Source organism: Schistocerca piceifrons, chromosome 6, assembly GCF_021461385.2.
Source record: "Schistocerca piceifrons isolate TAMUIC-IGC-003096 chromosome 6, iqSchPice1.1, whole genome shotgun sequence".
In the NCBI taxonomy this organism is placed as follows: domain Eukaryota; kingdom Metazoa; phylum Arthropoda; class Insecta; order Orthoptera; family Acrididae; genus Schistocerca; species Schistocerca piceifrons.
Window position 1 is genome coordinate 343,678,449 of NC_060143.1, and position 17,823 is coordinate 343,696,271.

A 17,823-nucleotide genomic window follows, 5' to 3' on the forward strand; every position below is an offset into this window, starting at 1 on the left:
CGTCGATAGTTGCGCTGTCAACGCGGCGGATTGCAAACCGATGGGGCCTGGTTTCGGATCCCTGCCGGGTTGGAGATTTCCACCGCTCGGGGACTAGGTGTTGCATTGTTCGTCATAACTGAAATACCACCATTGAGATTGCAGTAAGAATAGGATTTTTGAAACTCCGAATAATTAATAGCTCAATAAATCGTATTACAAGCACAGCTTTGAAACACGTATATTCCTGATTTATTGACTTGCATATATTCCTGATTTATTGACTTGCACTATTGGTTCGCGCAACTGTTAGCCCAACGTGTAAATGCAGCCTTAATTTTTAGATGATGTTGAAGAAAGATGGCTTCACTTTCAAATGGTTCAAATGGCTCTGAGCACTATGGGACTCAACTGCTGAGGTCATTAGTCCCCTAGAACTTAGAACTAGTGAAACCTAACTAACCTAAGGACATCACAAACATCCATGCCCGAGGCAGGATTCGAACCTGCGACCGTAGCGGTCTTGCGGTTCCAGACTGCAGCGCCTTTAACCGCACGGCCACTTCGGCCGGCGCTTCACTTTCTTAAGGAATCCGAAAATCCTGCACGCAACTGCCCAAATTAAGCGAGTATTTGTTTTCTATTTCCCCACACAACGCCATTGTGAAAAGAGTACTTTTAGCTTATGTCGGTCCACTGGGCTGATGAAAGAAATCAACTGCTGCCAGAGAATGTGAAATCAATCTCTCAGACCCTGTTTAAGTACAAGTTGACTTGCGTGGATTTTTATAAATATCTAAAAGGGAAAAAAGGTGAAATCTCCCGAAAAATATAGTGTACAACTAATTCGGCTGCAACAAGTAATTGTGTTCTAAAAAATTAATTACATTAAATAAACTTTTTACTTTATTTCTACACCACCCATCCCAGAGTTTCCTGACGAAGTCCCAGCTACATATGGCAACCATACCTGGGGATCCATTTTCAGGTTTAACACATACCCTTACTTCACAGGAACAATTGCTCATGAGCTAGAGAGCCAAGAACAACAAAAATGAAGAGGCAAAAACCAAATCATTCTACAAAGATGGATGCTTAAATAAAAAAAGGCATGAAAGTATTGTTTGTTGTACACATTACATTCCTGGAAAAGTCACAATTGTAATTGTTAAATATGGATTTATTCGCCGAAAAATCAGTGCAATATTTTCAACTATTGATGATATTGAAAAGAGCGAGCAATTTCCTGTGTGCTCAGTTCTCGTAACGTGTACATCTTCTGGGATCTGTTCTTATTATTTTTCATTTATTTTTTATTTACTGGAAGTTAGTGTATATTTTTGTAGCGTCATTGAGAGTTTATAGAGAAAATGCAATTCAGTGGAAGTCTCGTTGCATTTAGATCATGCTCATTCCCTGTCTCTTTTCAAGAAAATTTTCCAGTAACAGTCTTAACTTTTTCTTCTTTCACCATATAGCACAGTCAGTAAGAAAATCATATAGATACATTCAAAAAATCCAATATCACCACAAAATCTCTAAGCTGAATAACTTAAGACGAGTGGTAACAATACAGTAAATCTCGCCCTCATATATGCTACCACTGAGTTAAATCTTGTTTCCATATCTTGAACCAATGGTGAAACATCACATGCATCCACATGATGTAACGCACTCTACAAATTTGGTTAATGTGCATAACAATGTTCTCTCAATTACAGTCCTCACTAATTATTATAACGGACGTTTAGTGACGATGGGGGATAGTCAGGAGGAGGAAAAAGGGGGGGGGGGGGGGAGCGGAGGGGCACTGTGTAACATAATTAAACCAGTCTGCAGCACTACTGTAACAAGCTAATGAGTCTGCGATTCACACAGGTTCACTGTAGAAACCAGCATCTGGCATAATCGACGCCTCCAGAGATACAACAGCTCCACCTTCCCCTTCTCATTCCAGCAGTCCATTACGGTTTGGAAATTAACCAGTAACTTTAGCTTACTTTGACAAACGGAAAAAAATTACGACTCTTTATATTTCATACACCTAATGACGATTGAAGCACACTCGAAACGTGAAGAGTTAACGTAAATCACGCATTTTAACAAAATGTGAATGTAAATAACGCATTTCAACAAAATTTTCTGATAATGTGACAGTAAATTTTATTTCACAAATTTATCACAATCGCATTGTTAAACTATACAAAACTTCTTCAGCAAAACTTACATTTCCTTTTTTTGTGATACCAGTGTTATATATTTCCAGCTATTTCCTAAATTATATACTGCTAAGTTGTCAGCAGGTTATCGAAAAATAATGTTTGATTTCGACAGATACAAGAAGATGAGCTGCAAAGCTCGTAATATCGTGACTTTGTCAATAAATTGTTATGCAGTCTGAAAAGACTGCTATTTCGTCAGGATACTGCACTCACACAATATCCACTTGGAATGGCATATAACAGTTAATGGTCAATGAAGAGTTTAAAGATTGTAAAAATACAAAACCTAATTTATAAAGATGGCAGTAACATAATTTAGTACTGATATTTGTTGACGGTTCAGAAATGGCTCTGGGCACTATGGGACTTAACATCTGAGGTCATCAGTCCCCTAGGCTTAGAACTACTAAAGGACATCACATACATCCATGCCCGAGACAGGATTCGAACCTGCGACCGTAGCGGTCTCACGGTTCCAGACTGAAATTTGTTGACGTTTGTACACTATTTTAGAAGACAGGAGAACGTAATGGAACCATTTCTTCTGGTTTGGGGTTAATGTTTCTGACATAACAAGTAATTTAAGGAAGTATCATGCCTTTCCAACACCATTAAGACACGAAAGAGTATTGCGTAGGTGACATACTTCGGAGAAGGAGTATTAGGGGGCGCAGTAGGTGCTCATAACGCAGAAAAAAGACTATACCGAATTATTCTGGTGAAACTAAGTAAGAACACGGCGCCACTGAACTGATAAAAAAGTGGTGGAGGTTGACATGAATTGCTGCACACTTTTCTGTGGATTGACGAATACTGAGACAATACTTTTTGATGATTTACAGCTGCAATTCTTATATCTAATAACAATTTTAAAATGTTCATCCAACAATTTGAAAATGTTCTTCCGCTTCCGGCACTTTGAAAAATTACAGTTATAACCTAATGCCTTACAGCCCACAGCATCTGTATAAATGAGCTTCCACTACATGTGCAATAATACTTCCACAGATTCTTGAGCGGAAAGTTGGCGATGCTTTTATTGTCAAATGGATAGAAAAATGTGGCAATGGATAATGAGGAATTGCTCAAGTAGAAAACGTTTTACGTTTCTTCCAGTTCCATATCTCGTAGTTGGTAGTTGCCATATGTAGATACATCGTTGCGTGTAAAGGGATCAGAGTACATTGTATAGGTAATGAAATTAAACCTTAAAAATTAATAAAGTCTAGCACAATTATATGCAAATGGCAATAATGACACAGACAAGAGAATAAAGCGTCATTAGATTTGACGCAATTGTCTGCCCTCAAATCAGACTGTGAAATTCGTGCTCCCGGTATCAGTTTTGTGCTGGGATCTACACTGATTAAATAGGAACATAAAGAATTAGAAACGAATGCTAAAAGTAGTAAAATAATTCACAGCAGCTGCCAAATATTGTTTCATTTCTTGAAGACGTGACTCGGTAGTGTAGTACTGTACCGCAACAAGCGAGTCACAGTTATGTATGCTGTGTATTCACATATTCAAGTCTGTACGAGCATTGCAGTCACAGATATTGTAGCGGATATTTAAAAAACACGTATCACAGTTTCACAGCTAAAAACGTCTGTCGTAATGTCTACAGCAGCATGCCATCTACCGTCACGTCATCTGCAACCATGACTATTTTTCCTGTAACATTTTTTTTTTTTTTTTTTGTGATGCCCTTCTAGGGCTAAAAGTGATGTTATTTCGAACGTGATTCCTAGAGCTGATTGTACATGGAATGTGTTATGTGTCACAATTAACTATAGTTCACGTAAATTGCTGTTAGGAATACGCCTGGTAGCTTTCTGTCGCCTTCTAGAGCATATACGCCAAACTTTTCACGACAGTTATGTCATAAGCCTTCCGAATAGTTTGAGATTGTCATAAATTTAACGTGGTTTGACCGTAGTCTCCTGCTAACGAATTCACTACCACCAGCCCTCCCACCCTCTATTTCTCCACATGTATACTTTCATAAGGCCACAATCATTACACCACGGAATTTCAGGAAATTATTTTTCATGAAACAGAGGAAACGAAAGACTTCTTACGATCCTTGTTATGACCGTGGTATAATCATCTACAATGTGCTGACGACCATAAACCAACCCTGAATTCCTGAAATATTTTCATTTTGCGTCCATGCGCACGTGGAAGTATTGCATTGCATTTTACGTGAGATATGAACAGATTTTCAACAGTACCCTTGAGCGTCCAGGCAAGGATATGTCAACACGATCAAAGCCAAATCAGTACACACATATATATTTTAGAGCTTTATTTATATATTTCATGCGCCTGTCTCACTCATAGGATAGTAAATCGATATTGCGGAACAATTTTAGTTTAGTCGTAGCTGAAAAAAACTACAGGCTCGAAAAAACGGTGCTTTTAGTACTGCACTGAAATATCTTTCTGGTCAAGTAATACAAATACACGTCGCTTAGGACTGCGGATTTTTTTCCAGTTACACGGTTACGCTTTTTTTTAAGAGTTTCAAATAGAAACTGTACGCTATAAATGTTCACGATCTCTTTGACTTTCTGGTAGCGTAATGCAATTATAACTTACTTAAGATTGCAGATTTCTTTTAAACTGAAATTGCTTACAGTCTGAGATAGAGAACACTAGAAAGGGCACGCAGTATCGATACTGAATAAAATACTCACTACTGCAGTCGTCATGCTGAATTTTAGCAAGATCCTTATAGTAATTTCCTAGGTACTCTCCTCTTGTAAGTGGTTACATCCCAAAACTTTAGTACAAGCTCACACATTCAGATTTGAATAGGTTGTTACTTGTAAGGAACTCTCACCAAATCTCACTGAAGTGACATTGTCACATTCATCCCATCCCCCTGCTTCAACCTTACCTGAAAACTGTATCCCAAAGGCTCTATTTTACTGTGTATGATCATATTACTTTAGTAATGTTGTGAATTTTTTAAAACCTTTGGGTCGCACTGCTGAATGCTGTTACACTGAGAAGTTAACTACGAGTAACAAACAACACTATTGTTCTCAGCTGTTACACTAACACCTACAACGGAAATGCAGAATGTACGACAACCGTCTGTATGTCACGGATTTTCCTAGATATATTTTCACTCTGTAATTTCACGCCGCTAAAAAATCCTGACCGACTCATTATCGTAATGCCGTACATCATCTCTGGAACAATAATTAACGGCACAATGTTTTACAACAGACAGACATCGACGCTACCCCAGCTTATTGTTCCAACACAATTCAACTCACGACTGCCGAGTCGCTTCTCAAAAATAAAGCCGAGCGCGAGCAACAATAATGAAACACGACGCACTGTCGTGGGCAAAGATAATATTTTACCACTAGGCAAAGTTTAACCAGCCGTGCTGCGCGACTACCGATGCATAACGATACATGCAGCGCAATCAAAAATGCAACAGGAGATGATACTTAGATGTGTGGATATAGGATCCTCAAACGTCTATGATGCTAGAATACGAGCAACAAAGCCATAAGCTTTGTTTTCACGCTTTTATGACCGCTGATTTACCCAAAGTACAGAGACGTTATTCTTCACGAAATAGTCACATCATTAAAAATAAAAATTAGAATATTGCTCCTTCGATTTAGTTCATAACACAAAAAAGTGTAGAAATGAAACGTTGAGAGTTGTTTTAGTACGCTAGCTGAATGCGACGAAACGTGATCGAATTAGAACCTACTTTACATCTCTTTCGAGCGAATGCCTTACTCGAGTATGTTTTTCGACGTAGAACTAGTCTTTATTTACACTGTCTAATGACAACGGAACTCAAGGAATCCAATCTGCATCGTAATCCAGTCGTCTCGTTCTCGCGAGCTTCACCTAAAAAAAGGAAAGAAAAAACAACAACGTAGAGCGGAGAGAGAGAAGGAAATACGCGGGAAGGCGAGAGACGGTGCTGGCTCTGTTTACACGCTTGACATCGCTCTCGCTCTGTGCGCTCCACCTGCCGCGCGTCCCACCAATCCCTCATAAACGCCACATTTCAAAAGCGTCCTGGATTGGAATCGGGAAATCCATTACAACTGCGGGCCAAAACCTCATCATATCGGCGGAAATACCATAGCAGTTGTTATTCAACTGCAGAGTTAATTAGCATTAATCATACCCGGACGGGGGGAGGGAGGGCAATGGAGTAGGAAGGGAAGGGGGGAGCGGGCGGCACAAAGCAATGCGCAGAGGGGAAGGGGGAGTGAAGAGGAGCGAAGAGGACAGAGCGAGAGAGAGAGAGTGAGAGAGAGAGCGAAGGAGGGGGAGGGGGGAGACAGAGGAAGTGACAGCGGACGGTCGATGCAGGCCCGTGCGCGCGCACGGCCGCCTGCTGCGCCGTGTTTGGACCAACACATCGCACCGCCTCGTGTCCGAAATGAAACGAACCAGCAGCAAAAGCGCTGCTCGATATAATCCGGGCCGATCCATTAATCCGCGCCACGCAGCGGGCGCGCGAATTGGAGACGGGACTTCGAAACAAGGACAGAAGAAGTGTCCTCGCCAGGCCGGTGAACCCGAAGCTGACCTCATTTGCGTTACACAACTCGATTCAGGCACGGGAAAGGAGAGAACTAGACAGTTGGCTTTGTACACTACGCAGCGGATACACGCATTAGAGGACTGCTCGTAGGCTGTAAGGGAACGTAGTATCCATTGCCACATGCCACTGAACGTGGTAGAATTCTTTGGTGTAGAAATTATATTACGGAAAGTACGGCACTGTCTGGGGGGATAACGATCACTGTACTGTCCTGGGACGTTTTCTATACGGACGTAAGGTATGTATCCGGTACCGAGATGTAGAAACAACAAAGGCGTCGACCTTGCGCATCCAGAGAATACCAACTAGGCGCAGAGTCGGATAAAGGGGGGAAGCAGACGGATTGAACACGTCGTGCGACCTCGCAATGCGCTGGCCCCGCCCCTAGGCAATTCCGCTGAGCCCCGCCGCTCTCCCCTCCCCCCCTCCAAACCACTCGCCGCGGAATGAAAAAAGACCTGGGGCGCAGCGGGCCGAGCGCCTGTGACGTCAGCGGACGCGGCTTGGGCCGTGCGCGCAACAAGCGCCCAAGCGCCAGGTACTCTGCGTTGGTGCCGTGCGCAGTGGCATGGCGGCCATGATGGGACATCGGTCTGTGCCCGACTGGGCGCGCGGCGTTGCCACGTCGGCGGCGCTCGCGCGGCGCGGGCGCTGGTGCCACATGGTGCTGCAGCACCACCACCACCACTACCAGCGCTGGCCGGCGGCGCGCGTGCCTTGCCGCAGCGCTCCGCTGCCAACCTCGTATTGATCCCGCTGCGGCAGAACAGCACCACCGCAGATCGTGCAACACTGTACGCGCAAAAACCGTCGAGACCCATCCCGGCTCAGACCGTGGAGTTGAGTGCTATTACCGCGGCTTTAATTACCAGCCGTTGCGGACGGTGGCGGAGAGGTTGGGGGGAGGGGTAGGAGCGGGGGCGATGCCATTTGCAGAATTGAGTCCTTCCGGCGGCGTGGTTGTTAAAAAAGGGGAATGCGGGCGCGGTACGTGGCATGTAAGGTTTCTGTAAACTGGTTTACAGAATCCAATTCATAAAGCAGAACGAGTGTTGCCTGTCGTCTCTCCCTCCGCCAGTCTCTAATTTGCTTGTCGTAATTGGGAAACCTGAGACTTATAATGAAATTCCAAGCAGCTTGCTGCAAACTTCGTACCATTTAGTTATATTTTACCGTATTAATATATTCTTAATTAACAGTTAGGCTGCACTTTCTAATTGAACAGCTTTCTATCCCACCTTACTTATACCATAGTACTTGTAACTAATTTCACACTTTCATCAAGGGATGAAATGCTTCACCACACAATTCGCAAAGTAACAAACAGTTTTCGCTATATGTGTCATGTGTTCCAATGAAACTCGTACATGGTGAACTGTAAAGTGATATCAAAGTTCATGTTGTGCAATGTCACTGAAAAAGCAGACAGATCAGTAATCAGTCGCAACATGGATGGTTGTGCTTCTCAGACTATGGTTAAATCTGACTTACTAGTAAAGCATAATTTTCTGATCTTTCAAGTCAGTGAATTCCTCTTTTTTTACTTAAAGTTTACTTCTCGCCCAATTAGGATCCTAGGAGTAATACAAATGTTTCAGTTAGCGCCTATGTGCACACACTATATCGCAGTTAGAGAATATATTTGGGAAAATGTAGCTTTATTGAAATGCATAAAAGAAGCCACAGAAAGTATTTTATGCCGAGTGCAACTCATTCGCTCTGCTACGTCACAACCGTAGCTAATGACGCCGATAATGTGTCTCACGCCCGTCGGCCAGGAAGAGTGCCTTTAAAAGTGATGAGTGCCTCTTTAAAGCAACACACTAATTAATTAAGGCGGCGGCTATAAGCCTATTAGCAGGTCCGCGTTGTGGGCGAGGCGCGGCAAGCGCGCGCCTGTCCCTCATACCTCATACCCAGGAAACTGGGTCGCGCTTTGCTTTCCCTCATTTGCAGGCGCCTCTGTCTGCATCCAGGGAAGCGCCTCGCGTCCGATTCAACGGCGCAGAAAGGGAGCGCTCCGTGGAAACAAAAGGCGTGTCGAGCACATAAATCAGAAGAGCGCCATAAAACACGGCCGTTTTGCCACCGGGTGATTAAATGCTAGCTAACCAGGGGACCGTTCCACGTTCCTACTGATGCGCTCACATACTGTATCGCTACAGTTGATTTCAAAGAAAAGACAGAAGGCACACAGGTGCACAGAAGTTCGAACAAGAAGGAAACTGGAGAAAATGGTTTGGTACAACATACTCCCATGTTGTTTGTATTAGAGGGATTTAAGTAATAAAACAGTCTACTTGTGACATTAATTTAAGATTCATATCCTCAAAACAGTTTTCACTTATCAGTATCACATAAGGGCCTTTGCCATGGATTTATTTATTTTCCACCAGCAGGATAATACAGAATAATAAAAATTATAACAAAATCCTACAAAATTCTTCCAAGCACTGCTGATTTTCTGTTAGATGGTTCGTTAGGTTCCAGGATTCTGCTGTCTTGATGGCCATATCATTTGATGCATAAAGATCTTCCATGTTGCAAGAATTGGGCAGATTTCTGCAGACCAGGAGATGTTGTGGATCCTGCAAGCCACCACACTTACAGGAATCATTTTCAGTCATGAAGCCCCTACTTTCTGAGATTCGGCTTGCATGTTACACTCCTGTCCACAATTGGTTTAGTGCCAACTTACATTCAGCAGATGAGAGAACCCAATACAGGTTCCTCTTTGATGTTCTTCCCCTATGCTTTCAGATAATCAATTTGCCAAAGATCTATCTGGCGAGTTCCAGGTGTTGATATAACTGATGATTTTGTGTACTTAAGTTCCTCCTTGACCTCAACCTAGATTTTGTGGTTAATATCCAACCAGGGGTCACCTGGGATCGATTTTCTGCGGCCTTTATTTCTGCGACTGTTCTTCTGAGGATGCCATTTGGCTCTGTACCTCTAACACCATAAATTTTGGTGACAGGAGTTGGTCATAGGCAATCAGTCAGAATGCGTCCAGTCTCATTCAACACCCTTCCCTTCCTGAGGAAGATCCCAGCAGAGGGGTCGAAGCGTCGATCATTTTAGAAGAAATATGACACTGTCTAATAACCCAGAAGATTTTAACTTCACCCTTCCCACCTGTTTGGTATGTGCATAACTTCTTCACACTGGAGCTGCGTCTCCTTTTGCAGATATACAGAGGATGTTTGGCTCTAAACCCCAGGTGGTGCCAATAAGTTTATGGATGATGTTGTTTAGGCAGATACTTTTAGCTTTGTGTCTTGGCAACGATCTTTAAATGTGAGATTACGATCCAGCTTTACTCCCAGGTATTTTGGAGTATCGTAGTTTCGCCAAGCAGTACTTCAATTGTATGCATGGAAGTGCCTGTCTTGTCCCCCACAATCGCATTCATCTCTTGAGTGCGAGTGACAGAAAGGTTGAGAAATTTCTACTAGTGGAACTGAAAGAAAGCTACTGAATTACTCGCGAAAACGTAGAAAATTACACGAAACTGTTCTCATTATGGAACCTAAAATTATTCTCCAGTCTGATATATAAAACACTAACAGAGACAAGGTAAAATTAACTTAGACTGGCGTGTTCAATTTATGAATAGAATGAGAAGAGAAATTCAAATGCAATTGAATAAAAACTGCATGCTCAGCGGAACATGGACAGGAGAGAGGAAGGCACACATCATATAAAAAATAAAATTAGTGATAGTTTAATGAAAGCCATAACAGCTATTTCATTGTCTCATGCTGACACAAAGGGATAAATGTCTATATACTTTTGTCGCTATGTCATGGTACATTTAAAATGGGTCAAATGGCTCTGAGCACTATCGGACTTAACATCTGAGGTCATCAGTCCCCTAGAACTTAGAACTACTTAAACCTAACGTAACCTAAGGACATCACACACAATCCATGCCCGAGGCAGGATTCGAACCTGCGACGTAGCGGTCGCGCGGCTGTAGACTGAAGCGCCTAGAACCGCTCGGTCACAACGGTCGGCTACATTTAAAAGCCACAGCTTTACAATAACAGTTTCTTTTGTCATCGTGATACGTTCATTATGATGTCTACTGCCGTATATGCGTTCCTGTGAATACGAAATTCACAAATACACGTGTTTTCTGGCGTGTTGTCGGCGTAATGTAGGTTACAGAACAGCCGAAACCCTGACGAAGGAGCTGTGACTTCGAAACGTACATGACAGAGTAAAAGTGCCATAAGAACATTATATGGATTTTATGTCTGATTTCTGTAACTGACAGTGTTGCGAGCAAACACAAAAGGTTTGTTTGAAACTCTTCCAATAGTTCACAAACGCTGCCAACAATCCAGTACACAGTATACACGGGTTATGAGATGTACAATGCCGCGAGGAAGAAAGTGAGCTGTAAGCTGATAACAACACAAGCCTTACGGCAGGATCATAGAAATTCAGTCGCGTGTGTGATATTTATTTGCACGTGCGTTTCACTAAATATTTATGTAGTGCAGGCACAACGAGATTTTTTTTTGTGTGTGGAAGTATAACAGGTTCACACGCAAATGTAGTGGGGAATGTGTTATGCAAAAGGACAACAGGAATATCTGTTTTTAGCAAGCCATCTATGTACTAACCGACTGTTTACGAATTGTTGAATCTTGTACAAGAGTTAAGTAAACCAGAGTACTTAACAGTCTAGACCCGGGTAGAAACTTCTGGCACACTGTATTATTCTGTAACAACTCTTGTGGCAACAGCATTTGTTTTCTACCTGTGTTTCACATGGACAATAGTATCCATAACTTATATCTGTAGAAAAATGAGACGGCTTATAAAGCGATTTTCTTGTCTCATTGTTGCCCAACACATTTGGTATTACGTCTGTCTCAGTTTTCATATCGACATGATGTTACAGACAGGCCTCCCTTTCTTCTGGTACTGAGAACATAGCAACGATAACAATGTGTCTCATGAAAAGTAAGTAGTAAAACTGAACCAGTTAACTGTTTTGTCATGATGGACATTTCACTGCATTATATCCGTTCTCGCTTTCCGGATCAAGGAAGCACGTAACGTGGATGTTATATATGACTGGAGATGCCAAAGAAGTTTTCCATTATGTAATACAAAACGAAGTGACGAGTATTATGGTGGCCTGTTTCTCACAATTTTATATGTACAATGGTAGCTATGTACAATGGTAGCTATTATTATCGGCAACTGAGAGTTTTTAAAAGGAAGACTTCTGTCTGTAAACTTTGGTAGCGCTAGTAACGAAACTGTTCACGAAAGTAGCTGTAAACCTGCTGAAAAGAGCGCCCAGTATCTAGAGACAACGTGGGCTTGACTGTTGTTTGATCAAGAGCAATATCTTGCGACGAAGTCTGCTGTCCAATAGTTGTTATACTCCTAGGTAGGCGAGATCTGGAATCGAGAAACGAGACACCTGGGGCAGGTATGTTGAAGGCACACTCAATGCACAGATATTCTGTCCACTCTTGACTGAAGTCTAGGTGAAGAGCATGTGCGAAGTAACAAGTCTAATGTCATTGCAGAGATTAACATACAGAAGCACCAGATTCTCTCAGTTCGCTGGATGGAGGCGATATCTGAACGTCTGCTGTTGGGGATGAAGAAGAATGGAAGAATCGGCAAAGAAACAGAAACTGTGAACATTCCTTGGGAGAGGATTCCTTGTTACTTTGGAGAAGAACAATGTAAAAGTTCACGTCATTAAGACAACGTCGAATGGTGGACATGATCTTGTATATTTTAAGCCTGCTTAGCAGTTATCAAGTTTGTTTATAGATATCAGTACAGAATACTGATTGTATCTGTACATCTGTTCTCAAATGTAAGCTATGTTGTAATTGCCTTGCAGTAACGCTGTTACTAATGGACTATTTGGATCCTGGTACAAATACATTAATAAATCCTAATTCGCTGTGTGAACATTGCACACTGACGCAGCAATTTCAGTGTACTTTCGTTCTGTCTTTGTACACGTTCTGTGACTTCTGTTTATAAGAATGAGCATTTAATCACAACAGCGATTTTTTAAAGGTTATCCATCGAATGTCGTTAAGAAAAGATACTTCCAAAAAACAATCTATCGTTATTTTGGCATCTCTGCACATAAAAAGTTTTGCGTGAGTTACACCAACAAGCAACTAGCACTTCGCAAAAAACGTATTTATGATGTGTTATATGTGTCCCTTTATGTAAGTCCGTTGTTATGTTCACGAAGCAGTAATTTAGTTATTACTCCAAAGAAGCGAACGTATTACACGAAATGCATCACGCTGTAGCCGTGTATCTGAACGGAGCTAGTGCTTTTATATGGTGCGCATAAAGATACGAAACGACCCCCTGGTGCTTCAGAGTTCAGGGCATGATACATGGTCTGCCGCAGAGGCCACGCCCCGTGACGTATGGCCCAACTAGTTGTTCGGCACTGGTCTGCGTGTTGCCATCCTCCCACTCTTCTCACTCTCTCTCTCTCTCTCACACACACACACACACACACACACACACACTCGCCGATGTTACATGGGGCAGCCTAAGCGCCGGAGACAAAACGACCAGGGCGTGCGTGGAAACCGAGGTCAGTAGCTCTCCTCGCGCCACGGCACGTTCCACAGCGCAGCGGAGTGGCGCAGAGGTGACCTTAACAGTCGCAACCTGAAGCAACAGCAATTGCTTTTCGCCCAAGCTGCCTCATGGATTCCTAAACATCCGTGGGTGTTTTGCCGTGGTTCGCGAGCTTTAATAGATGTTGTGCCCCTCACCTTCCGCTCCGGCCAGCACCAATCAAAACACACAGTTACTTCCTACTTCCTCCCCCCTTCCCGCGGCCGCCGTACCGCCATTCCACATTCAGTGAATGCGGCCGTGTAAAAGGAGACGGAATGACAGAAGGAAGGAGGAGGCAGCGTGCGCACTCGTAACGACTGACCGGTGCTGCCATCTGTGAGAGCGATGCTGTATTATGAATAGCTGTCAGGTCATCCGCTCGTCCTCTACGAAATGTGGAGGACGTGCTCGAAGAGCTCCGAACATGTCTACGGATTGCAAGTGTGTATTAATGTTACGATGAAACTAATTATACATTTATTCTGACTTCAATTATGGCTTATATTATTAATGTGGAAGAACGAGTGGGTGTGTTTGGTCTTCGATCCGATTGCGCACTCACCTAAATTATCATCATTTTAATTTAATGACTATTATCAATTTCGCTTTAGATTTTCGATCGCAGTATCTGAGACATAGGAAAACTATGTGGCATGAAGAAACTCTTTTACCGCTTTTGTTGAACGAACCATAATAATTTTTGAGTGAAAATTGCTCAATCATATTACATAGACATCGTTTGTCGGCCTATACTTCGTAGCACAGAATTTGTTAAAAAGGCTTTAGGGCCATTGACGACAAACTTTATAAATGGTACGCCTGTGCCATACAGACACCACGTACATCGTAAAAACTGGAACAGCCATAGCATTACCTCCAGTGGAAGTGTAAAAATCTGTACTTAGTGTATGTGACTGCATGGTTATTAACATCGGTGGAGCTACAATTTTCTTGGAATTTGCTATCTGAAACTGACAAAGTTCGCCTTATAGTCGTTTCTACTATCTTGGATCACGTACAAATCGTAATCTAGTTGCTATTTTGTCAAAAGTTGACATGGTGAGACCGTGGCTGTGTACAATTCATGTAGGTTGATTCTTACAAAGAAGAAGACAGCAACAAGCCACTATTAATAATGCTGTTTATTTAAGTAAATAGCGCCGTAACCGGTTTCGAACTGACAAGTTTATCATCAGACGGCTGTTCACAAGATTCAGAAGATGCTCTTTACATAATCGCCAGTTTTCGATTTTTATTCTCCCACTGTAGCGAAATATTCTTGGCGTGTTGGTGCCATCGAAAATTCCGCGAAATTTTGTTGCAGAGTTGCAGGATTGTATTTTTGAAATATTGCAAAGTATATGCAGCACTTATATGATTTGCATATCACCATATTGTGCAAAGCACCACAAACACACGCAAACACACCAAGAAGTATTTGCCACATGTGAAGCTGACTCAAAGATGGCGGTTTCACAAAAATGTGGCAGTTTTGTAAAGTGCATCTTGTGAATCTTGTGAACAGCTGTCTGTTGATGAACTTCTCAATTCGAAACCGGTTACGGCGCTATTTACTTAAATAAATAGCATTATTAATAGTGGCTGGTTGCTGTCTTCTTCTTTGTAAGAATCAACCTACGTAATCTATTTGTTTCTCGTTCCTGTGTTCAGAATAATGTTTCATCCTCTCACCATGTTGCTGTTTCTCTTAGGTCTAAATTGTTCATAATTTCTTATTTTTCTTCATGGTATCCTTGTAAATGTAGTAATTAATTCCTAATGAGAGGTTTTTTTTCAATAAGATTCTCTTTTAGACTTTTTAAAATTACTTTGGTCCAAGCTACTGAACTTTTTGTTTCATTGTTTGGTTAGCTTGCCCGCAGTGATTGTTTCTCCAGGTGATGATCAAAGGAATGTATGCTAGCTGAAGCAGTACTTAAGATGTAAAATACGTACTAGTGGTGGGCGAAAACCCCTGAGTCCAGGCTGACAACTTGATGTTATTCTAGTGTTCCTGTACAGTCAAGGATTTCCTACGCTTTACACTTCACGACTTGAAGCTGCAATACGGAAATTTCTAATCAGTACGCTTTTACTTAAACACATCCTGTTTGACGAAATTGTGAAGAATTTTAATGTTACTGGAATTATATTTATTGAGCTGCTTTTGGTGAATAAGTATTGTGATTTGTTAAGTATTACTTGTTCGTTAGAAAAATCAGTGGCCACGACATTTATGTTCACTCGTAGTTGCGCCCATTACTAACGTCCGATGAAGATTAGGTGGATGACGTAAGAGCCTTTTCCTCTACGTACCGTACATTTGTTTACAAACGCAAACAAATTTGGAGACCAGTTTCTGAGAGCTCTTCATCCACACTGGCGTGTTTCGTGACGGCAATGGAAACAGCACTACATCACTTTATTTTTAAGTACTTGTTTTAAGGCTGCCGTTGCACTACAATTTGAAGACTGATTCAGCAGATCGATCAATTCATCAGTAACTGGTGGCTGTAACATAACCAGCAGGCGCCATGTTAGGTGCTAATGCAAACACGTGTATGGTAAACAAATAACATTTCATGACTTCTTCAGTGCTGACAACTCTGAACTTACAAAGAGGTCAAATTTTGGATCTCCAATACTTCTAGAGTATTTTACTGACCATAAGACGCTACGAACTATAAGGCACACCTTAATTTTAAGCATTTTTTAAATAAAATTTTTACCATTGTTATTATTAGCTTGCAAAGCCAGACGAAAAAATCTTAGTTTACAAAACTGAACACACCTTTAAAATCCCTGAAAATCGTCATCTGAACTTTCTTCTTCTTCTTGTCCACTTCATATACAAGACAGTCTTCACTGCCATCGAGAGCGTGTTATGCCGCACGTCTTGAAAGATTTAACAATGTCTTTTCTCACTCTACACCACGACTATTTTATCCACTGACACACTTGTTTGATTGCACGTCGTTTTAAAGCTCCCTTTGGCATGAATTCATGTTGGGTTTCATCCTTCATCCATTTGTTCCATTCCTCTCTCATACAAACTTTAAACGGTTTATTTATGGGTGAACATCAAAAGGCTCCAGTTGCGAAGTAAGTCCTCCCAGAATAACACAGGCTTTGTATTTCCCTATCTCAGTTTCTCATTCACAGAATACTTCAAGTGCCTCATAAACTGATGTAGCGCAAGAAGATAACTCTTCTTCAATAAAGAACCTTTCCTTCTCTCTCACATTGTGTTAATCCATAATTACAATACCATCTTGCGGCATTTTAGAAGGTTTTGATCGCTGGATTAAGTTTAGTACCGTCAGCACGACTTGAAAGGACGACAGTGGACTAATTCTCTTTCACGTCCACTTGTTTTTATAGTTACAGTTTTAGCCGTTTCATGGCAACAGTTATGTTGCTCGGCACATCAAATGTCAGAAGAGTTTCGTCCATATTCGCTATTTGGCTTAGATTCACACTTGTTTTCTTTCGATATTGAATAATAAAGCGATGGAAAGATAATATTTTCCCTTCATACTCTTGCGGCATTTACTGAGATCTTTTGGTTTTGGTTCGCATGCTAAATCCATGACGTCTCATAAACCTGTAGCACCAACCAACTCCACCCTTAAAGTCTGCTAAGTTTCACTGTAGCTAGCTTACGAGCGTGTGTTTGAATCATTCTTCTACGAATTCCAATGTCATTTTGACGGGGTCCTTTAATACATTTCAATAGTCATCTTCTAGTTTTGGTCTTTTGCATTCAGTCTTCTGTTTGCACATTAGTCTTCCTCATTTTTTTTCAGTTCTTCTTTACTAGCTCGCCAATCGCGAATGGATTTTTTCCTCTGGGTGGAGGACCGAAATTCCGTCGAGCTGCCGTTTCCATGTTCTTCGGCATATGCGGTTGCTTTCAATTTATAACCCTCATCATATGAATACATTTTGTTTTCCATGACGAAACTAGCTGCTGACAAAAATATTGTACTGTTACCGATAACACAAATTACTTTCAATTCCAGTTCAGTGGCACCGTAGACTGCAGTGACGCATCATAGGTCATAGGCTAGACAGTGTTCTGGGTTTGTGATGGATGGCCGGTAGCGAAGGAGGATTGGAGAGAGAGAGAGAGAGAGAGAGAGAGAGAGAGAGAGAGAGTTGGCAAGCTTATGAATTCCCCACAACTCACGTTCGTCGCATCGGTGCATTGCTGCTGCCAGTTGAATCCAGTGTTGCCAGATAGAGCTAGATTTACTGCGGCGTGGAATATATGGCCATTTTTGTTTTAAATCAAACAAATATTTTTATATTAACTTCGAGTATGAGGCGCACCTGAATTTTGGAGGCGATTTTTTGAAGAAAAAAGTGCCTCTTATAATTCGCAAAATACATTCCTGA